The 25303-nt window shown below is 44.6% G+C and overlaps 1 protein-coding gene across 2 annotated transcripts in view; it reads right to left on the reverse strand.

The window, feature by feature from the left end:
• Positions 1-25303, reverse strand: part of BCAS3 (BCAS3 microtubule associated cell migration factor) — a 2570631-nt gene that overhangs the window by 505892 nt on the left and 2039436 nt on the right. The gene's annotated exons all lie outside the window — the stretch shown is intronic.

Genomic DNA, 25303 nt, shown 5'->3' on the forward strand with positions numbered 1-25303 from the left:
ACAACATTTGAGAACACCCAGAAGTACATCAGTTCGAGGTGCACAAAAACATATTCATGTGCGACTTAAATGACGTTAATGGTGCAGAGCAAAGTGACCCTTAAAAGGTCATTGTTTTAAGGCTTATTTATGCTAGCGTTATCAAGGTAATCTTTCCTTAATATTTCTAAGGTTATGCGTAAACATAGTGAATTGTTATAAATGGCACTCGGTGTTGTAATGTAGCGTTTGTGCAAATGAAATACAAATATCCGAAAGCAGATTATTGTACATCAAGCAAAGTGTTGGTACTAATTCCTCTGCTGCTAAGAGGAAGTCTAATATTATATTGTCGGCCGTTACCAGATGTCACTGTGCATCAGTATTACCGGCGATGTACCACAGGGCGTAAATACATATACTTGTGAGATGCGCACAACCTTCTTAGACTATTAAGACTACATACTTCAGGCCATCATGAGATGCTCCTGAGGTCTCAATTGCTGACAAACGTCCTTGCAGGTGTTTTATTTAGTGCTGTTTTGTGCAGAGTAGGCCATGCGCTCACCGAGCTTGGTAGATGCCTCTTCCTTTTCTCTGGGTTCCTCAAAATGTCTAGAATACCAATGTGCCAGCTTTCCTCCTATGTAGACTTCAGAAGATACAAAACGCTGCTACCAGGCTTCTTCTACGTTTCCAAACCACGTATCACATATCTCCAGCCCTTTCTGCACCACAGTGGCTCCCATTGGCCAGGTATATCTCCCTTAATACCCACTGCATCCAGCATCAAGCTATTCATAAAGTGAAGCCCACAACGTTCGGGAAATCTAGCTCTACTTCTACTATCTAAGAAGGAATTTCAGATCGAAAACCTTTGAAAATCTCCATGTTCTGCATTGGCAATGCTAGAATATCCCTCATAAAGGGAGGGGGGCCTCAGTAAAAACAGCCAAACTTGGATCTTCCTTCCAGTCCCAATGTGAAAGCTCTTTAATCTCCTGGAATGTGGAAGACTGGGATGACCAGGCTGTTACCCACACCTACCTGAACTTTTCACTCCATCAATGATAACACAGTGAGTTCCTATAAAGTAGACTCCAACTAATGGGGTCTATGATTGCACCATCCCCTACTGCACCAAGAATTTCCTACTATGAGGACTCCATTGCTAGCCCGGCCCTGGCAAACAAACGTCAAAGGTCTGGTAATGAAGGTGCGTATTTAATCTGCTACTGTACCAAGCTTACACTCTTGGCACTGACATGCTTACAGCAGCATCAAGTCAGCAGTGACATACTGGAACCTCCTCAGGTGCTCCCAACGACACCAAACACTTCCAAGTTAGGACATATTATGACGACCCTCAACCAACTAAGCAAACTAACTAGTTTGGTCACTCAAGTCCATGTTAAGCTGTTGCCTGCCTCTCCATTCGTTTATTCAGTTAACATGACATCTCAAACTGAGCATTCCTGCAATTGCTTGCTTGTATATTTCAATGGCTGCATGTACACATCACTTACACTTTTCCAGATGCAGCAGCTCTACAGAAAGTTGCAAATAATACAAAAAAATAAAAAACACTTAATTGTAAAATCAGCTGTAGTAATGTGAAATATAAGGGCTAAATAAAATACAATACAGCTTATAACAGTGATATAATGCCATCTGGGTTGCCCCCCCCGTACACTGGCCTTATAGACTTCGCAAGGAGAACACCGATCCCACACAGTCAACTTTAATTTCAAGCCTAAACGACTTTAAAAAAGGGAGGGGCGCTCAGAGCCAGCGCCACAGCTGGCAGTAATAAGCTGCACACAGGTAGTGCACATAACTTGTATGAAAAGTGCTATTAGCCAAGGTTTTTGATACTCAGTGTTATGTCCAATGGAAGGCTGAATCAACTTCTGAGTATTCCCATCTGTAAAACCAAATCTTCACACAGGCAGACATCCACAATATTCACCCACTTACACATCTTTTGGTTTACAATGGGTTCAATAGCTCATGGCTTACATGGTTCCACAAAAAATTATGCTATCAGAATTATCGCAACCTACCAACCAGTTGGCCCAAAGCAACTAACTGCTGATCAGTAAAGCAGCAAATCGGTGTTTTTAACAGATTTCATTCTGAATAAGGCAAAATTAAAAACACGAAAAAGAGTGGAGTCAAAGAGGTGTCATGAACTGTTAGCTTTATTCCACCGGGAATGGGATGTGTCCAATGTGGCGTTTTCGCAAGGCAGAGCTCATACGAGACGCGAAGAAGGCGAGTATAGCTGGATGTGAAATCCAGGACACTCCATGCGATAAGGATGAGTGGAAGAAGATGCAAATGTATCCACATTCCTGAAACTCTTGCTGTCAGTCCCGGGCCACAGACTCCGAGGTTCGGTTTGAAGCCCCACTCAGGGCAGCCCCAATCTCTGCACTGACCTCTGTCAAGTGCCGCGATCACCTCATCTCCTCCGATAGACAAATCCTCTCTTACGTGCTGCGAAGACGCCTCGGGAAACCCAATCCCGGCCCCAGTGGCATCGGCAGCCAATTATCAACGTCTAATAAGGCATCACCTGATGAAGGGAGCTCGCGTTTCATAAACCATTTGCATTCTGCTGTAACAGAATATGAGACACGAGTTTTAATAAGAAGCGCAATTAAACTGCCCTAAGAGTCAGTATCCGCAGCACACAACAGCGATCCGGAGTGCACGCCTGAGCCCCCAGGTCAAAGGCCCCCAGGCGCACATTTAGGTTGCTAAAGGTACCGAGAAGCATCCCACAGTCGTGTTCATGAACGCTTCACTGCTAAAAGCACACGCGCTCCCTCAGCAAGACACAGACATACACTCCCAGGTTGTATATAGTTACCGTCAGCCATTCGTGTCTGTTCATGTGCCCGAACTCTCACACGGTCGATCCACGTGCCGTGTTAATATGCCGTGGCCTCCTCACACATTCTCACACTGCATGTGCGCTGCGTGCTGTGAGCACACGTGCGCGCCCTCGTATTCTCCAAATGTGCGCTCAATACCAACTTTGTACCAAAGATGCACGGAAATGAATGAGTCGACAAAAGGGAGCGGTGACTGCTACAGTGCGAATGAAGAGGGCACCTATTCAGCAGGCACAACTCCTCCACATCTGAGCTTGTCAGAGAGTAGACGGTGTGGCGGCCCATTAGCATCCTAGAGCTGCCAGAAAGATGCACAGTGACCGTTCTGCAGTATGAGTACCCAGGGATGTGAGGCGGCCACTGACAAACTCAATCACCACATCTGAACATGTGCCCAGCCTCACCCTGGTGAGTTCTACCTGGATTCACGGACGTTGCCCCTGGCGGTGGGTGCAGATTCCTACTCAGAAAAGAATTTGGAAGGAGATACATGCCTCATTAGTAGCTGCCACAGATGGAAACACCACCCACCCATCTGTGCCACCACTGGGCAAGGGTGAACGTCTTCAACGAGTGACATTTCTCTGTGCAAGAGAAATACTGAACAGTCATACTGGTAACTCCATCATTCTCAATTAAAACTATCAGCTGATGGGACTTATGCTATCTTCCGACCACTGCCACGATTCTAGCTTATGGCGGGGCATGCGCAGGCTTTGGGGACAAAAGTCCAAGGATGTGGGTAGTGCTGCTTTATAGTTCTACTTTTACAACTCTCCCATTCAAAGGTAATCAACCAGTTACAAGCTCCCTCCCTAAACTGGCCGCCCACAACGTCCTTTATAGGGCACTAGGATGAAGACACTCCACAACCACCCTCCAACAACCGGGACGAAAGCAGGAACATGGTGGTATGGCTGGCAGACCAGGGAGCGTAGCTGTGGAACAAACTCCAACACAACCTTAAAGTGCAAAGAAATTGCCTCTGATTTATAAAGCAAAACCAAACCCCAAATCTGACCACCCCTCCCCAGCTTGTGAAGGACCAGGCACAGGGAGTGAGTTGGAGCCCAACAGTATATTACAATGGTGCTAAAGTGGGTGACAGGCGACACGGTGCTACATTACGAAACATAAATAAATCAGTCCATCCATCTTCGCCATGGTAATGGCAACAAATACAGTTAAATGACAAACGTCGAGAAGCATGTTTAGGGAAGTTACAGTACCATATAGACGTAGAAAAGTGAGAACAGTAAAGTGAAATTTAGAGACTGTGTCTGTGTGAAAAGAGTGCTGGACATACCAGACACTAGCAGGCCACGTGTGCTGTCAAGTCCTATTTGTCTAAAAGCTGATGACATCACAGACGGGACACGCTTGAACAGCCAAGAGGACAGAATTACTACCTTGCACCTCATAATGAAGAATACTTCATCCCCTGTATTGAGAGATGCGAACTGCCTCCGGACACTGCCAGGTTCCTGGACTGTAGACCTGCGAGAATGGATGTAGCAATAGTTAACTTGCTACGTACAATAGTAACTTTGAGAGGAAGCGGGAGGGAGAGACAGAAAAACTAGACTGGAGCTCACTCACCCACAGTGCATTATCTTTATCGAGGGACGGCCACACACTCTCTGGTAGTGAGCTAGTCGGCACTTAAGTGGTTGCAGCGAAATAGACAACTGCAGGAAAATATGATTTAACAGCCCCTTGCATTTGTTGTAAAACACATGTTTTTGAAAAGCTTTCCGGTTTCACCAGCAGGCTTGCTTTGATGAGCACAAGCTAACCTGAAATCCAGCTCCAGGAAGCCACCAAGAACATATTGTTCAGACTCTACGAGGTACGTGGCACAGGGAGCGCACAAATATGGAACATACAGGACAAGGAGGAGGGAAACCTAACGGGGGACATAGATTGTACTAAACAACAAAGTGGGTTTGAACAAATGGGAAAAGCCAGTGCAAATAACAACTCCTTGCCAAGCAAAGTCTCTGCCACTACTGACCTGTAAATGACCCCACCCATTAAGTGTGTAACTGGCTATACCGCACTTGGCAGTCTAGTGTTCCAAATCTTTGTAGTTTCCTCTGCCATATTATTGGACTTGGCCAACTCTGCAGGATCACCACCAAACATTGCACCCTCACCCCTCCTGTTTTCTGAACCCGTTTTTGTGGCTTTTAGGACTTTGTGGATGTTACCACTGCTAGTCCTTGCTAAAGGGGTTGTGCTCTCTCCCTTAAACATGGTAAGATTGTTTGATACCAAACTGGCACATTTAATCTTTTAATTCACTTTTAAGTCCCTTGTAAAGTGAATCTACATGTACCCAGGGCCTGCAAATTATATGCTTCCAGTGGGCCTGCAACACTAATTGTGTACCCACTTAGTAACCTTTTTAAACATGTATCAGGCCTGTCATTGAAGCCTGTGTGCAGTTTTAAACTTCCATTTCACATGGTAAAATAATCCTTTTGCCAGGCCCAAACCTTCATGTTTAATACATATGTCACCCATAGGGCAGACCCAAAACAGCCCTTAGGGCAAGGTGCCATTGTCTTTAAAAACCTTTAAAAAGTACTTTCAAGTTCTACATGTAATTGTAGTGAAAAACTTCTAAAATGTGTTTTTCACTACTGTGAAGTCTACCACTCCCATAGGATAACATCAGGTTACCTTATTACATTTAATAAGTGTTACATTTTGATTGGAAACGGGTAGAAAAGTCAAATTTGGTCTCAAAACAATTGTAATATAAAATCCTCTTGAATGGTAAAGCTGGCTTTTAAGTCACAATCCTAAAAATGCTACCTTTAGAAAGTTTGCATTTTCTTGGTCTAACCATTTGGAGCCTGCAGTCTGTTGGCAATTGGCCTTTGTATTTTTCTCTCAGATGGTGTCACAAAAGGGGATTGGGTGTTGACAGGATGGGTGGGGGTGGAACTGTCACCTACCACACCTGCATCCAACAGGGGCTGGTTCCTGCACTCACAAATAACTTCACACTAGCTTTTTGTCACCCCAGGTATCTTGGGGCCTGGGCAGGGGAAGGAAGGAAAGACCAGAACCATCCGGGTGAGAGAAACTGCAGACGTTTCTCCCACTTCAAAGCTGGCACCTGGTATAAATAGTGGATACTCAGACCCACTCTTCAGTGCATTCCTGGACCTGTGGAAGCCTGAAGAAGTGCTGCTTTGTACTCCAGAGGACTGCCCTGCTGCTTGAAGCCTGCCTTGTTTCTCAGGGGACAGCTACCCTGCTGCGTGAGGCCTGCCTTTTTTTCCTCAGAGGACTGCCCTGCTGCTATCAGAGGACTGCCTTGCTATTTTAGGCCTACCTTGTTTTTCAGAAGAGTGCCCTGCTGCTTGGGGCCTGTCTTGCTGTTTGAAAGAGAGAGAAACATCTCTTGGAACCTAGGACTACCAGACTGATTCCAAGGGTCAAGTGGCTGACCTTCTGTTCTGAGTTACAGGAAAACAACAAGCTCCAGAGGGCCCCCTGCAACTGCCCAGATGACTTGCTGAAACAGTCCCTGCCTGGAGCAGCAATTGGACCTACTTGAGCCATATTGGCCTCTGCCAGAGCGAGTTCTTGATTCCCCAAGAGGTGCCTCCCCAGGTCCTGGTCCCTTTCCTGGCATCAGTTGAGTTCCTCCTGTGAAATCCTGAAATTTCGAACTCTGTGCACCAGACTTGGAGAAGGTAATTTTTTTCAGTGGGACTAACCTGATCCCTATATCTGGCCTGCACTCTATCGCTGTCGGCCTGAACATGTGACTTGGTCCCAGTCTAGGACGACCAGATACCTATAGTTGGCGCTTTCTGCTTCTTGACCCTATCTGTACTTAAACCTTTCAAATTGCATGACTCCAGTTCTACTGACTTGGATTTTTGTCATTTTGGTCACATTTTGTTTATTAACTTTTTCTCTGTTCTTCTACCTTAGCAAGATATTTTTCTTGTGTTATGTTTTTACTTGATTACTGTTTAAGTGCTGCTTAAGTACGTAACATAGTACCTCTAAGTTAAGCCTGACTGCTTTTGTGCTAACCTACCACAAGGTTAAACACAGATTAATTTATTGACTTTTTGTGTTTCACTCTGACAAGGACTGTGGTTGTTGCTTGAGAAGGGGTTTCACACCCTTCAATCAAAAACCCAATTTCTAACACTTATCATCTACATTCTCCAACTCCCAAGTATCTTGTGCAGTATTGTAATCCTGCCTTTTGCCTGCATTCTGACACAATCTTACTGCAGGAGACAAAATATTGTGGAACCTGCCATGCCAAAGGAGGAAGATTATGCAAATAACTTCACCAGGTCACAAAACAAACTATCTCTGACACTCAGAAGCCAAGGCTGGCCAATCTTCACGAGTGATTCAGTCAACTTTGGATAAGTTTATCAGACTCAAGGTGCTTACCATTCTGTGCCAGTGGCTATTGCAAAATTTAACTGAAAGAATGAATGCTGACTTAACTGCACGGCACTGACCCCACATGGTATCCTGGTGATAATTGAATACTCAGAGAGAAGAAAACCAAAGCAAAGAACTAAAACCATTAGGAGAAGAATGAGACATGGAACCCGAGAAAAAGGGCATTATCTTCTACAGTAAGAATCATGGGACAGCCATTTTTTACAGATTCACTAAATTTGAAATGATGTACATCCTCTTATATATTGACCAGCTATTGATTCCAGTATCTGGCAGTGCAGATGGAAAAAGCTTTGCCCTCCCAGACCAAGGGGGTCATTCTGACCCTGGCGGTCATGGACCGCCAGGGCCAACGACCGCGGGAGCACCGCCAACAGGCTGGCGGTGCTCCCATGGCATTCTGACCGCGGTCAGATACGGGAAACCGGCGGTACCGCTGCCCAAGGGAATCCTCCATGGCGGCGCTGCAAGCAGCGCCGCCATGGGGATTCCGACCCCCTTACCGCCAGCCTTGTTCTGGCGGTTTTGACCGCCAGAACCTGGTTGGCGGTAACGGGTGTCGTGGGGCCCACTAACAGGGCCCCACCAAGATTTTCAGTGTCTGCCACACAGACACTGAAAATCGCGACGGGTGCAACTGCACCCGTCGCACCCCTTCCACTCCGCCGGCTCCATTCGGAGCCGGCATCCTCATGGAAGGGGGTTTCCCGCTGGGATGGCGGGCGGCCTTCTGGCGGTCGCCCGCCAGCCCAGCGGGAAACTCAGAATTACCGCGGCGGTCTTTTGACCGCGCAGCGGTATTCTGCCGGCGGGACTTTGGCGGGCGGCCTCCGCCGCCCGCCAAAGTCAGAATGACCCCCCAAATCTTTTGAATTTTGGGAAGTTCCAAAAATATTGAAGTTATATATCTTAAATGGCGAGTAGGAATGTATTTTTGCATTTTTTATACAGGACTGGAATCGTAGAAGAGACTCTGTGCTGGACAGAAGCATTAGAAAAATCACCAGTTTCCAGACCGGCAACAAGTGTAATTTGGCAAGATGTTGGTCAACCAACTTTGTCCTGAAAAGTCACCACCATAGTTTAAACAATCTGAAGTTTGACAATTACGTTTTTAGGAAGCCCAGTACAGAGAGAATTACCATAATCTAGGTGAGAACTGATGTCAGCTTGAACTACTGTTTTTCTGCAATTAAGTGGCAGGACAGGGAGAATTTTACTCAGGGTTTTTAGTATGCCAAATCAAGCCACTGTAAGTTTGGTGGTCTGGCAAGCTAGTGTGAACTTGGAGTCGAAAAACACTTCCAGATTTATCACAGTTACCAATGGAGAGGAAGCTTGAACCATTCTGTTAGACTACTAGCTAATTGCCCTTATGTTGGGCGTACTGTCCACCATTAGTACTTTGGTTTTGTCAGTATTTAGCTGGAGCTCATTCTGTTTCACCCAACCAGCCACAACAAACATACATTTTTGGAACTTCACATATATCTCGTCAGTCTCTCTATCCAGCCTGGATATTAATTGTGTCACATCCACATAATCAATGAGAATGAAACCATATGAACAAATTAGGGATGTTTATGGTCTCACATACACATTAAATAATGTCAGGCTAATGGATGAGCCATGATGAATGCCTCAGTACAGTTTTTAGAGGATACTTTATGTTCAACTAGCCATACGGATTGCAATCTACAATGCATAAACAATCAAATCACATTAGGATACTGCCTTCCAAATCCAACTCAAATAGTCTGCATAAAAGCCACAGATGGGAGATAGTATCAAAGGCGGCTGAGAAATCCAACAAAGTCAACAGCACCAGATTAACCTTATCAGACGACAAACAGCGATCATCCAAGACAACAGACTGGATTGATTCATTATCGTGTGCAAGGCCAAAGCCAGACTGTGTAGAGTTGAATATGTTACTTCCAAATAGCATGACAATTGAGAGCTGACAAGGCATTTGTAAGGAAATGCATCTTTTTTGCATGTTCAACCACCACTTTTTGGGACTGATGCTGCTTGTTTTTCGACTCAGAGTGCACTGAGGTCTGCTAACCAGATGTCAGTGCCAGTGTTTACCCCTATTCAACAGTATGTTTAATTGGCTACCCTGAATTGGCAAGTACTGCCTTACTTATAAGTCCCTAGTATATGGTACCCAGGGCATGTAAGGCATTGTCTCCACACAGGACTGCAGCACTGTTTGTACCACCCTGCATGTACAAAGCATGAAAGGCTCTTCAGCGTGCCACTGCAGACTGAAAGCGCAGTGTTCCACACAGCTAACTTGACTTTGCCATTAACCCTAATGGAAAAGGGACCACTTCCCTTAAGTATATATGTCAGACTCCCCTAAAGCAGGCCTACCAAATCCTACGGCAGGGAACAATATACTCTTAAGTGAGACATATGTTTTTATATGGCTTTCCAGCAACACTTACAAATTGTCATTTTGCTGGGGAAGGTTAGGAGCCCCATTGGCTAATACGGAGTTAAACAGTTTACACTTAAACACATGTAACTCCTGCATGAAACCACCTAACCAGGTCAAATAAGGTATTAATGGGAACATTAAAAATGATGTGATGGTCAGATCAGATTTAATGGCACTATTAATTTTATGCAACTTTTAGAACGTTGCTACTCTGCACTCCAGCTAGTACAGTATCTTCACAAAGGGTTTCTGACAGCTTTAGGAGACATCTGAACGACTCCAGGCCCAGGAACAAAGGCATTAACCATGGAGCGAGGTGTGACCTCCTCCCCCAGGAAGGCTGCAAAGCCTGTTAGCCCAAAAGGCGAGCTTCAAAGGTGAAGACACCTTTAAAGGGCCGCTGGTAACAACACTCCTGAGCAGGATGCCTTTTGTTCCTGCAGACATTTAGGAGACAGGGCCAACGGGGAAATCAGTGTGAAAACCAGTTTTCCCATGGGCATGTAGCCTACTGGTGGCCACACCATAAGGGTGGGCTACACTGTGTCTGATGAACAAGGAAGCCATTTTCGAAGGAGCAAGAATGGGGCACTCCGGGATAGCCAGGTGCCACACATCACAGAAACCACGTCACTAGAGAGGAGGGGGACTCAGTAGCTCACTGGCTAGTGACCGCATGGTCCCCTTGGGCATGTTTCTGGGATAAAATGGACACCCCTAGAACCCTTACCCTTAGTTCACAATTGGAGAAGAGAGGACTGAAGAAGGCTTATCCTGCTGGCTTTTGACTGCACAAAGAGAGGCTGCATCGCTGAGAGACTGCACCTGCTGCACTTCTAGACTAGTGAGCTGGGACCCTGCCTATGGCTCCCGATTCAGGAAAACTTAATTTCCCAACTTCACCAACTGCAGTGACTCCAAGGATCAGGCGATCGGTCCCCTGGAACCTGCTCCAGGGACACAAGAGCAGAAAGAGGCCAACTCGACAAAGTAGTAACCCCGTGGAAGTTTCACTGCTACCAGTTGCTGGGTCTTCAACAAAAGAATCTGAGATAGCCAATGTCTGCATCTGAGTCTGCCGGACCCGGGAGAGCTGTTAATGACCAGATTCTTTGGACTGCAAGGGCACAAGCCCCCTCCGAAGGTTTTGCCTCCAATCACAGTGTATTGTAACCAGTAGTACAGCCACAGCTGTGTAACATTTGCAACAAACAAAACTTCGAGGGACGTCAATGTACATGACCAGGTTCGTCCCATACCACCCTTGAACCGAGGAACCACCACCCCCGTCGAGTGCACCACTACCAGAACATCCTTATGAGCATGTTTGCCTGTATCCGTCAGCATCAGGACCACTCCATTGTTTCCTATAGCAGTCGTGATCTAACATTAAAAACTTGCTTTAAAATCGCTTTGGTGGCCAGGTAACAATGCGAAGCATCCTTTCTGGCCTCCTAGATCTCGTCCCTGTAGGATTTGGTCGCCCAAGTTGAACCGGAATACTCAAACTAACTTTTCCAAACTTTCTAAAAGTTTTCAAATGTTACCAAAAGTTTTCTAACGTTACGTTTGCCAATGCTTATTTGTGATTTCATTAAAAGGATTTAAAAGTTCTAAAGTCTGTAACTTCAAAATCCTCTGCCTGATTTGATGATCAAGGACTCTAAAAAATCATAAAAATATACTCTAATTTTAAAAATTGTTGTGTCTCTTTATTGGTGTGTGGTTTTCTTATTTTGCTATATGGTGCTGTTAAATGCTTTACGTTATGTTCCTTTACTAAGCCTTACTGCTCGCAACCACAGCTACCCAGGGTTGATCTAGAGGTTAAGTAAACAATCCTGCTCTATCCCAAAAAATGTCTCTGCAAGTGTACTTCACGATAAAGCTACCTAGCCCAGATCCTCAGAACATTCCATAACTTTTGTGACAAAAAAGAAGAGCAATATGGGTCTATAATTGAAGGTCACCCAATCAGCATCCTGCTTTTTCAGTAGTGGAATAACTACCATATTCTTCCATTCAGCGGTTATTTGGCCTTACATAAGTTAAATATTTATAAGTATTGTGAGTTTCTCTGCAGTGATTTCACAAGCAAGATGAATGTATTGACCCTACAGAGATTGCAAGCGGTTCCAGACCTGGTCCTTCTAATCTGCTTGGCGACAGGTTTAAAATGAGCAGATGTGTTGCCTGACGAGGAGGGAGCAAGCTGGTCTTTTATAGGGGGGGATCTTTAACATCTGAGCTAAATATGACACTAATTGTTTTCTACAACAAAGTTGGAAAATTGACCACAAAGGGCTTGAACGAGTGAACCCTTGCTTTTTTCCACAACAAAGAATTCTAGTTTTTCGACTATCCGAAAGATCTCTAGCTCAATATGAAACTCTTATTATTCTAAATGTGAAAAAGATGAATATTCAGCTTTCAAATTAGACGTTTTAATTAATTTATGCTAGGCTTTCTTGTTGGGATCAAAAATACTCCTATATTGTCTTTCTGCCTTGTTACAGTCAGTTTTTAAGAGGTAGCAATCTGCTATAGAACCAACAACATTTTGACACGAGCAACAGCATATAGAGAAGAAATCTGGTTGTTAGATTTCTTAGCTGCAACGTCAGCTCGACCTCCATATAACATTTGTTGCTCTTAAGCACCTTCTGGAGATTAGTGCTCATAATTGTTCTTCAGGAATGACCTACTTAAGTGGCTTATTGCTTACACTGCCACTTTGAAAATGGAAAGGAACATAAAACTGGACAGGAAGAACAAGTTACTTACCTTCGGTAACACATTATCTGGTAGAGACAGGACCTAGGCCCAGATTCCTTACTTTAGAATCTTCCCCGGGCACAAGCCTGGGTCAAGATACTTTTTTACCATAGCATGTCTGACCAATCTTTCTGATTGGTGGGCTTCTTTCTTTCCAATGCTCACTTTTAAGGAACTACATTTAAAAACCTTTCTAAATCACTCCATGAGAGTAAGTGTTTTTCAGCTCTCTCCTATATGTGCTTCTTCCCCGTCAAAATACCTAAACCGTGCACTGTGTTGCTGTCTCCATTGTATTGTAAGTTCTTGATTGTGTGCTTCTCCCCATCAAACTCACTCCTATGCCACACTATGTATTACTCTCTCACTTGTATGGTTCTCCTCCACCTCCTGTTGCTCTCCCTCATGTGCTGCTTTTCCCTTCTTCCACCCATCTGCTCCTCTGTTGCCCCCTTCACCCACAGTCTTATTTTCTTTCCTAAACATCTCCTTTTTTATTTATTATTATGTTTTTGGCACAAGCAGGCCGCAAATTGCTGCTGGCCTCTGTGCATACAAAATCACTTTTGCAATACTTCTTTTTCATTTTTATTTACCAAGACAGCTAGCATCAATTAATAAACAAGCATTTGCAATGCAATAGGTCTCGCATTTTCTTGAGTTAGAGCTATTGCAAATTTATAACTGGACTTTTTTTTTGCCCCACAAAGTGGTGAACACTGCCATTATATCTCTTGCTATGGTACTGTCACGGAGGTAAAAGCATGGCCGCTGCTGGAATAGCATTGAGTCCGCAGTAGTGGCAGATTATGGCACCCACATGGTTAGAATTGTAAAAATGCACAAGGCAAATGCCATACATTTTACGCGGAAAATCTTTCAGATTTTCCTCCCGATGGCATCCAATTAGGTCACTGACTAAAGAGAATTTGCAATCCAATGAGGAGAAAGGGACGGTGTTCAGTGGGTCTTCCGTTACCTGATACCATATAAATCCATGCAATCGACCATACACAGACCTCAGAAACACATAGACACGTCCACACAAAAACACAGTGGCACAAAGGGTACACTCAAAGTGGTAAATGAAGAAGTAGTTATCGGAATGTGAGCAGCAAATCAAAAAGATAGAAATTAATCTCCCCTGCCTTGAGAGCACTACGCTGGTTACCCGTTGCAAGAAGATCCACCTTCAAGCTGCTTTATATCACCAACAAAGCTATACGTGGAACAGGACCACTTTTTTTATCAGAAACAAAATAACCAAATACATTTAACAAAGAAACCTCCGCTCAAGATTGGCACCTCACCTTAGAACACCGCCATACAAGAAAAAATAGGAAGTACATCCTTCTCCGTTCAAGCACCCAAACTATGGAATTCATTAACCCCAAATATAAGATCCACGGATAACTAGCTTGCCTTCAGAAGACTACTCAAGTGTTGGCTCTTTCCTTCATAACCACCATATTCAAACAGCAATAGACTGCATATGCCTGTGTTGATAAAAAAATTTAATCAGAATATTTGTATATTCTAGATATGTATAGTTCTTTAGGAAATATGTATCGCTACTATGTCATAACAATAAATTACACACATATACTCTTTAAACCTGTTTAACAAATGTATATTTACTCATGATTAAATATGTATGCGAAAAAAAATATATATACTCACACACACACACACACATGTATATGTGTATAAATAAAAATAAAATCTATAAATAAAATTAAAATTATAAATAAGTAAATTAAAGTTAAAAAATAACAATGAATAAATACATTAAAGAAAAATACAATTATTTTAAAAAGTATATATATATATATATATATATATAAATATATATATATAAAATTATAATAAATAAAAATAATATAAATGTACTCTCTTGTAAGCTTTACTTTGTCTACCCATCACCATATGACGTCTCTATCAATCTGTCCTCCATCCCCACTCTGACTCATCCCAAACCCATTCTACTACTTCCATTTCCAAAAATAACCCTGCCTAAGCTCTTCCCTCCTTTTCCACATCTAGCTCACCCAAACCTCACTTTACTACCATGATCTCCCACACAACTGTACTAACCTCTCCCTCATTTATCTCACCTTTGACTCACCCAAACACCCTCCTGCTACTATGATCTCCCTAACCCTCTCCACAGACTCTTCTCTCCTCCATCTCTCCTTTCCTCATCCCAAGCCTCATCCTATTACTATAAGCTCCCAATTAACACTTCTGGATTCTTCCCTCCTCTATCCCTCCATTACTCTTGTCAATCCAACTAATAAACTCAAATATCCTCTGCTCAAATTAACTCATAAAAATACTACAACTGAACTCATATTTCCCTATACTAATCCACCACTAATTAATTCCTCTTGGGTCCGGAGTAGTGTGCTACTCGCCGAAAAGCGCTTCGACACCTCGTCAGGAGTAGTAAGCGCTATATAAATACTATTACAATGACAAACACAAGGGAGGCCACTGAATAGGACAGCAAATGAGAGAGACATGAAAGCCACCCAATGGCAAGCAAGGGCTGCCCACAGGTGCACAGCAAATTTTAGTATGGTAAACAAGGGGTCTTTAGCAAACAGCTAAAAGCTGCCTGTAGGCGAGACACAAAATGGAGGACATGAAAAGTCATAAATAACAAAGAGATTTTGAGTGGGATAGCCAGCAAAAGTTAAATTAATAATATTAAATGAAGCAGCACATTTCTTTAATACATGTACCTTCCACCTTTGTAGCTGGCTCACAAAATGCCAGTAGTAAACAGACAACCTTGCAATTTTCGTTCACAGGGATGATTTGTTCCTATGAAAGGAAAGCTAAAGTTCATACTATTGATAAATGTGAAATAAATCATGTTCACCATGCAACCTGAGTTTCCATTACACGGCTCAACACTACTGGTTATATCAGCCGAAAACTGATCCGGCCCTGCCAAGATTTTAACCTGTTACTTACAGGCAACACACACACCTTTACATACAACGCTGAAAACACTGCGTTATCGTGCTGGAGGAAACACGACATATTACTGTCAGTTTCTAGTTCGGCAAAGCCGACAAACACATTGAAAAATATTGCAATGCATTGAGTCGAACATGCCTCTGCAGGAATCACAAAGCTAAACTGAACCAGCTGAATAAAGCACAGTAAAAAGAAAAATTACAAATAAGGAAGACTTTACTATTTTTTTTAAAAGTAAGCTAAATATATGGGAGCACTAGCCTATGAGCAGTTAGGTATAAAAATATTGCGTGTGAACATACCCATGCACAGGGAGCTGCCTGTAATGTTATTCTAACCCAATCCCTCGTGGCAGTCACCCAGTTCAAAATATGGATGATACTGCTACAAATTCACCGAGGGCAAAAGCCCTGGGTAAACCGGACTTGGCACAAGTTATGCTGCCAATATCATTTGTGGCATCTCAAGGTGCTCACTTGATTTGGAGAAACACTGTATTGTGAATTGTAGCTGTATTTATATCGAGGGTGTCCTATCACTGATGCCAAAGAACATTGCAGGCTGGTTGCTGTGGGAGTGCTTGTACAGAAGATGTGTGTCTCTGTTATGTCGCACATATTGATTATGTTAGCAGAGATGTGCTGTCTCATGCTTTGCTCACTGTGCCTTGCTGTGTACTGAGGTGAACAGGAGTGAAAGGTAGTGCACTTGCCAGTGGCAGCTCCTCCGCTATGGCGGAGGAGCTTCCACCCCCCCCCCCCCACCCACCAGCAGCAACCAATGCAAATCCTTTAACAAGCAAAGGATAATAAATAGGGGCGGCTCCTCCATGAGGGCAGAGGAACGTCACCCACCCCGCCAGCAGCGACAGCTGCAAAACTTTTACCAAACAATGATAATAAACTCTGTTTATTATCGTTGTTTGGAAAAAGGGCGGGGCCACGGGGGTGACGAGCACTCCCCTCAGAGCGCATGTGTGTTTGGCCGGCTGTCTCGGGCCAGCCAAACACACATGCGCTGTAGGCTCTCTTCAGCCCAGTAACAGAGTTGCTGGGCAAAAGAGACCCAGCACAGGCTCCCAGTCTGCCTGGGAGCGCCCTGGCTTAGGCGCTCCCAGCGAATCCTGACGCTGCTTTGAGCCGCGTCAGGATTGGCCACAGGGCAGGCTGGGAGCCTGTGCCTGCAACGAGGAGGGCAGGAGCAGAGCAGCGTGCTGCAGTTAAGGTACATTTTTTATTTTTAGTTTAAGTTTTAATGTTAGTTTTAATTTTATTTTGATCCCCCCGCCCCTCCCCTGCACGCCACCCTTTCTACTTGCCACTAGCCGCTCCTGATAATAAACTGAGTTTATTATCCTTTCATTGGTAAAGGGGCAGGGCATTGGGGGTGAAGAGCACTGAGGGGAGTGCACAGAGCACTCTCCTCAGTGTGCATGTATGTTTGGCCAGCCATCTCGGGCCACCCAAACATACATGCGCAGGAGGCTCTCCCCAGCCCGGCACTGTGTTGCCGGGCTGGACAGAGCTGGCACAGGCTCCCAGTCTGCCTGGGAGCGCCCTGGCTGGCTGCTCCCAGCTAATCGTAACGCTGTTCTGAGCAGTGTCAGGAATGGCCGCAGGGCAGGCTGGAGGCCTGTGTCTGCAGCATGCTGAGGAGATGGAGGAGAGGCGGCAGAGCACGTCGTGCAGGTAAGTTTATTGTATTATTTTTTTTCATTATTAATATTTCCCCCCACTCACACCGCCCCGCCCCCTGTAACACCCGAGAGCCACAACTGGCACATGCTCTTCAGATGTTAGCGTATGAACAGACAGAAAAGAAGAGTGCAGCGTGGGCCTTTGTGTGAAGGTTTTGGTGTCACTAGAAGCATGTAGCTAAGCACACACGAGTGTGGTAGAAAAGTGTGAGAATAAGCATGGTCAGGCATATAGGTACTTATCACTATGGAGCACTCTGTGTCATTTAGTTAAATCCTCACTGACTATAGAACAAGAGATGAGTAGTGCGCCCTTTGGAAGGTGCAAGCTACTACCAAGGGCCTTGAGTGGGATGAAAAAACTGGGGGGCGGTGTCTCTCAAATGGGCGTGGCCTGTATAACTGAGGGTGTGGCTTAGAAGCACTAAAGCTAAAAAGCTGTGCTTAGCATAGTGTGCTGCACGACTGATATTTTGATGTGTCTTTCTGTCAATGCATCCAGATATGCAACACCACTGACATTACACCCAAAACAAACCAGGACTATTGGCTTTGTCAATGGTTAGTTGCGTAAGATAAACAAGTGCAGCAATGGCTTTGTTGTATATATAATATTGAAAGTGTGCAATAACTATAGCGGGTCTATTTTAATTTACATTAAAGGCAGTGAAGAGTGGTACTGCTGCTGAGGTAAGATTTTTTTTTTTCATCCTGAGGGTGAGGTCAAGAATGGAGAGCCAGACAGCGACCCGTTTCAGCACCTGCTTTTTAGAACTGCCGATGCTGAGCACCATCAGGACCTTGCCCACTTAAAGGCCTAATACTACCAATTATAGTGTAATCTCTGTGGATTACATGCAGATGGGACAGAGAAGCAACCTTTAGGAATGGCATTATACAACCAGCTGTGATATGTGCCCCAAGAACCATTAAGGAGTAGCTCAAAGCAAACTATAGGAATGAGCCAAATACAGACTGCCATCAAATATGCCTGCATTACTTCTCATGACAGTCATTCAAATTAGTGACGTAAAAAACAACCAAAATCACCTACCAGGAAAGGAGAAGAAATAATCTGATGTCATAAGAATTTCTGACATGACTGAGGTCAGTTTTGCACCTATCTGGAAACCAAACAGATTATACTTGTTATCTGGATTTTCCACAGCTTGCCACTACCACATCAAAAAAGGGTCATATGTATAATTATACAAAGACAACTAAGGGCGAGAATGTTCAAATAGTATCTTTCTACATCCCTTATAATGATATACAGATCATGTTTGATGGAGGTGAGTGCATTTGGCTCTCCATGGAGTTTGTCTGAATGTTGCAGTTACATCATACTGAAATACATGAAAGAAAATGTGGTTCATGGTGTGCACACCAATATCTGCAAAAATAAACATTTGAGCTCAACTCCAAGCTTGAGCAATTGTTAGCAGACTTGAGGTGTTTATGTCCTGGCGAAGGCTTGGTTCTGACAGTCATACCTTGTGTGCCATGAACTTTGGCAATTTGTAGGACTGAGAAACTAGACGTCTGAACTAAAGATGACTTCTTTGTTTGACGGACTGTCTTCTCCTACACACAGTACTTCTCAACACATGACCACTCAGCAAACACACAACCAAAATATGGAACCTTCTGAGCAGCGATGCACCCAACATCCTCTTCATTACAAAGACCTGGCTCAGTCCCTCATCGCCTCCCAACATCGCCACAGAGGTCTGCTATTATCAACAAGGAATCCATCAAATGTTCACAATTCATAGAGAAAACAACCCTATTCATGGAACATGTATACTTCAAGCTGCACATCTCCGAAAACTTCACCCCGAATGAAACCGTCACCGATTGACCACCCAAGGCCATGGGCCTTTACCAACCTCATCACCAACTTCATTACTCTGCTTGTCATCGAATCCAGAGCCTGCATTCTTCTCTGTGACCTCACCCTTCACCTGGAAACCCAAAACGAGCCCTGCTCCACAGCACTCTTCTAAAGCTTGAGAAACATCAGATTCACCAGCTCTTCTCACAACCAACATACACCGCAGGACATACACTGGACACTATCTTCACCACAAGTGACAGCATCAAATGGAAATCCACTCCACTGTTCACAAAGATGGACCACTCTATCATCCACTTCCAAATCAACCCACCTCAAGTCAACACCTCTACCAGGTTCAGGATTCCAGGTCGCAGCTGGGAAAAAATCACAGAAGCAGACTGGCTCAGTGCCCTCAGCACAGATCAACCTGGTCCTTCAGACAACCTCAACAAGGACATCAACAGCTTTATGGATCAAGAAATGCACAGGCTTCTTTGCACCCATACAACTCAACAAGAAGCATGGGAGACCAAACAAGCAGGCCAGCTGGTACACAGAAGCCCTCAGAGACACTAAACTACACTGTAAGCAGCTAGAAAGGAAATGGAGAGCCAGCCACAACACCACCAACAGCACTACCAAGAAGTCTGTATTCAGACGCTATCACCATCAAATAAGAAACGCCAGGAAAAAAGCACTAGTGGACTGTATCGAAAGAAGCTCCAACAGCTACAAGGGGAACTTCTCAATAGTCAAGGATTTCACCTCACCCTCAGCTACTGTCAACATCGCTGACCCCCAACAAATCTGCGACAACCTATTCAACTTCTACCACAGCAAAACTGCAAACATCTACAGCAACTTTGCACACAAACCCAGCCCCAGCGAATGCATTGCTAACCTACCCAACACCAACCAAGACGGCAACCTGACTGTATGGACAACCCCTAGAAACAACACAGTGGCAATCATTCAGACCATCCACTCAGGGGCCCGAAAGGACCCTTGCCCCCACCACATATACAACCTGGGAATAATACCAATCAGCACTACCCTGGCCCACTTCATCAGCACCACCCTGACCCACTTCATAATCCTACCCATCAATTTCCCGGAGGAATGGAACCTTGCAGAAATCAACATCCTCCTCAAAAAGACTACAGCCAACTCGAATCAACTCTGCAACTTCTGACCCATCTACCTGCTCCCCTATCTAGGCAAAGTGATTGAGAAGGCCATCAACAAGCAACTCACAACCCACCTCGAAATTCACCATCTTCTAGGCAACACTCAATTAGGCTTCAGAAAGAATAATAGCACTGAAACAGCACTCATTGCAGCCACCAACGACATCCTAATCATCCTGGACCAAGGAGGAACAGCAGCCCTCATCCTGTTCGACCTCTCCGCAGCCTTCGGCATTGTCTCCCACAACGTCCTCATCAGAAGATGCCAAGCGACTGGCATACAAGGACCCACTCTCTAATGTATCTGTTCCTTCCTCACAGGAAAAAGCCAAACGGTCAGACTGCCACTCTTCACATTAGCAACCAAGAAACTGGTATGCGGTGCCCCACTGGGATCGTCCCTCAGCCCCACCCTTTCAACATATACATGACGCCACTCTCCAACATCATCTGATCACAAGACATAACCATCATCTGCCACTTTTCACATCGGAGACCAATAAATTGATATGTGGAGTCCCACAGGGATCGCACATCAGACCCACTCTTTTTAACAAACACATGACACTGCTCGCCAACATCATCTGATCCCAAGACATCACTATCATCTCCCACGCCGATGACACCCAATTATTCCCTCCGATGACACCCAATTATCCTCTCCCTGATGGGCAAGAAACCACCACCAGAACCAACTACATGATAGTGGTAGTACACAGAATGTGAATCAACTTCCTTAAGCTCAATACAAACAAGACGGAAGTACTGGTCTATAGCATCAAGACCTTCCCATGGGAATCCAACTGGTGGCCTTCAGAGCTAGGACCAACATTCACACCCAAAGACAACACTAAAAATCTAGGCATCATCCTAGAGGACAACCTCCACCCTTACGGCTCAAGTCAACGCAGTGTGCACCTCCTGCTTCCAGATCCTAGGCATGCTGCAAAAAATCTTCAAGTTGTTGCCTCAGAACACCAGAAGGATCCTCATGCAAGCTCTCACCACCAGTAGATTGGACTACAACAACACTCTCTACGCTGGCATCTCCAATCAATATCTATACGGACTCCAGACCATCCCGAGCACCGCTGCAATACTCATTCTCGACCTACCACGCCACACTCACATCATACAGCCCCTCAATGAGCTTCACTGGCTCCTCATTCACAAGTGCCGTCAATTCAAATTTCTCATGCACACATACCAAACCCTACACAACACAGGACCAGAATACCGGAACAGCCACATACACTTTCACCAACCCACAAGACGCCTATGCTCTGCCTCACTCTCACTCTCTCCATACATCCGGAAAAGCAAAACTGTAGGTCGCTCATTCTCCCACATCGCACCTAAGACATGGAACAACCTCCTTCAACACATCAGAGCCTTCTCCTCAGTTCATAAGCTCCACAAGAAGTTGAAAATTGGCTCTATGTATAAGCACCTGCCCAAAGTGCCTGGGTACCCTCTCAGGTGGTTAGTGCGCTATACAAATCAACATGACAACATAATATGAGCTTTGTTTATATATACTGGCTTCTTGGGAATTTAGCTGGACAAACTACTGAATTCTGGATGAATACCAATTCCTTTTGGTTGGTTTTACTTGCTTATTCCGCTTGATTGACACGACTGAAGTGGGCAGACTATATACTTTCCTTTTTCTTTATTTTAAATTGTATATATATTTTTAAGGAAAACAAAGCGGTGAAGATTCATATACACAACAACATCGGAGAACTGTTCTTAAGAGACTGTTAGACTAACTCTTCTGGCATATGATTATTTTGCACTAAGCGCTCTTGGGTCAAGAATATGAAGGTAATTGTGAACTGCTCCGCTCTCATACAAGCACGGGGAGTTCCGCATCTCGAAGCGTGCTTAAGTGACCTTCCGGTGATAAAGGCAGAAGAAGGAAACTAGTAATAATAGGAAAGTGCAGAAAAAGAAAGTGTTTCGAGAGATCGTTTTTCCAATATTGCACTGTAGTCCCAGCTCCAGTGCGTGGCCTAAGAGCGGGTCACTTCATAATGACATTGTTAGCATCCCGCCCTTCCGCTCACACTCTGAACAGCCATCTACGATTAACGTGCGGGAAGCCTACAGGGACGTCTCCTTGTGCCAGGGGCGCGCCGGGTGAACCGATGCTCAGCTGAGCGCTGACTATTTGGTCAATACTATGTCAGTCAGCTTTCTTGATATTTGAAAATAGGTAAGTGATAAGAATCCGAAAGAAAAACATAAAACCACAAATGGTGTATCGGGACTATAAAATGTTGTCGAGAATGTGGTCTATTATGTGAGTAGGTCAGTCGCTGACCTAGAATATTCATTCGACTTCTAATCGCCACAACCTGAGCAAACTGTGTGATCCGGGGCAAGTCACTGTAACTATTAATGCCGCACTACCGTAATCTGCCAAGCAGGGGGGCCTAGAAACACGGTAAGTGGAGCACTGTTTATTTTATTTTATTGCATTTTGGGGACTGCTGAGTGTATAGGTGCACTACCAGGGTTAAAAAACATAGACCAGTGCTTAATTTGTGCTTGTTGTTTCCGGTGCTGAGCACCGGCACTTATTTTTGAGGGCCGGCGCTTTTTCTTCTGCCTCAAGCATTTGCTGCGAGCATAAGACACACACAGGAAAGACGGAGGAAGAGAAAAACGAAAAAGCGTCTCAAAGGGAAAAAGCAGAAAGCTGCAAGAGTGAGCTGAAGGGGCAGAGAGTGGCTTTATATGGATTGAAGAGGCCCGAGAATTCGTCAGGATTACGAGAAGACCTCAGGATTAGCTGCCTCAATATTCCGTGCTCGCACATTTAATTGCAGCAGCCGCGTGTTTAAGTGGAGGGCTTTGGGCACCAGCACCTTTTTATTTACAAATTAAGCACTGATACAGGGCACTTGGGTTGGTGGACAGATGATGACAGTGGTTCTTTAAACAAACGGCCTTGCGACTCTAAGTACAGGATCTGTTTGAATAACAGGCCTTAAGTAGTTGGCTAAAGGTCAGGAGTTTGGTTTCAGTCCTGACATTAGCGTTAGTTCCAGAAGCGTGGGGTGGCTTGTCTTAACAATCACCCCGTGAAAGAGGTCAGTCTGTGCTTGGTTCAGCATCCAGCAGACTTTCTTCAGCAGGATCGATTTGACAGTTAGGTAATAAGTATTTTTACTGTTAAAGACACAACACATGCCCATTTGAATGTTATCCATGTCTCAGAGCGGGTACGGTCCTCTTAGTGTTGTCGGTGTCGTTTCCTCCCACTTGAATCCACTACCAAACTGGCTTTCCGGTTGTGGGTCACTTGTACCACGTGTGCCAACGATTCACAGTGATTCACACAGACCTCACATCAATGATCTACAGCAGTCTAAAGGAGAGAGGACAAGGGTTCGGTGGACATTTTGAAGTGGCTAGGTGGGAGAAGTGGCTAATGGGTCTTCTTAGCAAGGGTATGCCACCTTCATTATATGGGTGGATCAATGAAGAGCAGGGAGTCATGCAAGACTCAGGAGGACTAACTCTGAAAACTGGTATGGTGGGAATATCTACACTGTGGGAGCTGGAGTGGAGGTGGGCAACTGACGTCTGCTTGTGCCTTGTCCAAAAGAAGAAAAGGTATCCAGACCAACTGATTTACGATATAAAGGTCAATGTATTATGGTGAGAAAGTATCTCTTTTGACGTAGCCACCCCCATTTTTTGTGGACTGATACTGTTGGTTTTCAAACTCTGCACACTGGGGCACTGCTGCCCAGGCACCAGTATATGTGCTCTGGCCGCCAAAACATAAAGAATTGGCTAACTCCTAATTGGCGTACTTAACTTCCCTGTGAGGCCACGGGGTATGGTTTAGGAAAATACACCAAGGGAATGGTAAAGTTAAAACTTATCTGTAGATTGCAACATGTTATGTCATCCTCTAGGCTGGCAAAGAAAACCTGGTCCAGGCCTACCCATGTAGCCTGACTGCTGCACCTTTTAAACCGGCCACAGACTCAAACAAAATAAAAAAAAATTGACAAGAAATAACACTACTTTTAAATATGAAATAAGTCACAGTAAGTAGGCCTTTTAGAGCTAGTATTTTTAGTGTGGCATGTACTTACAGTGACTAACCCTAAACACTGTAAAAGGGCTGTCACTGTCCTATGAAAAAACAAAACTAAGAATAATATCATGACAACTCTGCTATATTTGGTTTGGGATAAACTGCCGGAATGATTGATCCACTATTTTCTTTGTTTATTAAAATCCAATTCAATTGAGAAGTCAGATGTTTAATAAATATTTAGGAAGAGTAACTTTCACTCCGTTAGACCTTGCATGTCTGAACCTCCAGGAGGCTAGCTAGTATTAGTCTGCCAGCAGCTGCCCCGTCAGTGGTTCCTCTTACTAAGGTGTGAAAACAGCTCTCACAGCAGAACCAATGGCTTAGGCCTTCTGGCAGAAAGACCTTGGTCTGAGGTATGCGACTCTTATGAACTCAGAAAGGGTAGCTGTGTAAGGTTAGGGCATTTAATTAACTTGGAAGGGACCAGTGTGAGGCCTGGCTGTTCATAGTTAAGTGTACAGGGAAGCCTAGGGAAGAAAATCCTTATTTACTGGTTTGGCACCAGCAGAGTGGGAGAAGTTTGTCCCAGAACCTGTTTGGTGTAGTTGAGGTGGAGGGAACGCCTCGTTTCCTTAGGCATAGCCCTGGCTTGCACACCAGTGACAGCCACCATGGTCAGAAAGGTGCTGCTCTACTGGATGTGCCTCAGTATAGTGCACTGCAGGATAGTTTGCAGTAAGGGCAAACAGTATGTGCTGCAGAAGTGTGAAGGGTTGCCACTGGGAACGTTTTTCTCATCCAGGAGTCAATGCCACCCACTAATTAGACCTTATTTCATAAGGTACCTCACCCCCAGCTGGATGTGAAGAACAGAAGAGGGTGGGACCTGATGTCTGTGACCTGTGTGGAGACTTGAGGGGCTGGACCTGTTTCCAGAAGTAGACACGGAGGGTCAGTTGGCCGACTTCCTGGGTGGCTATAGAGACACA

The sequence above is a fragment of the Pleurodeles waltl genome, chromosome 3_1, assembly GCF_031143425.1.
Source record: "Pleurodeles waltl isolate 20211129_DDA chromosome 3_1, aPleWal1.hap1.20221129, whole genome shotgun sequence".
NCBI lineage: Eukaryota > Metazoa > Chordata > Amphibia > Caudata > Salamandridae > Pleurodeles > Pleurodeles waltl.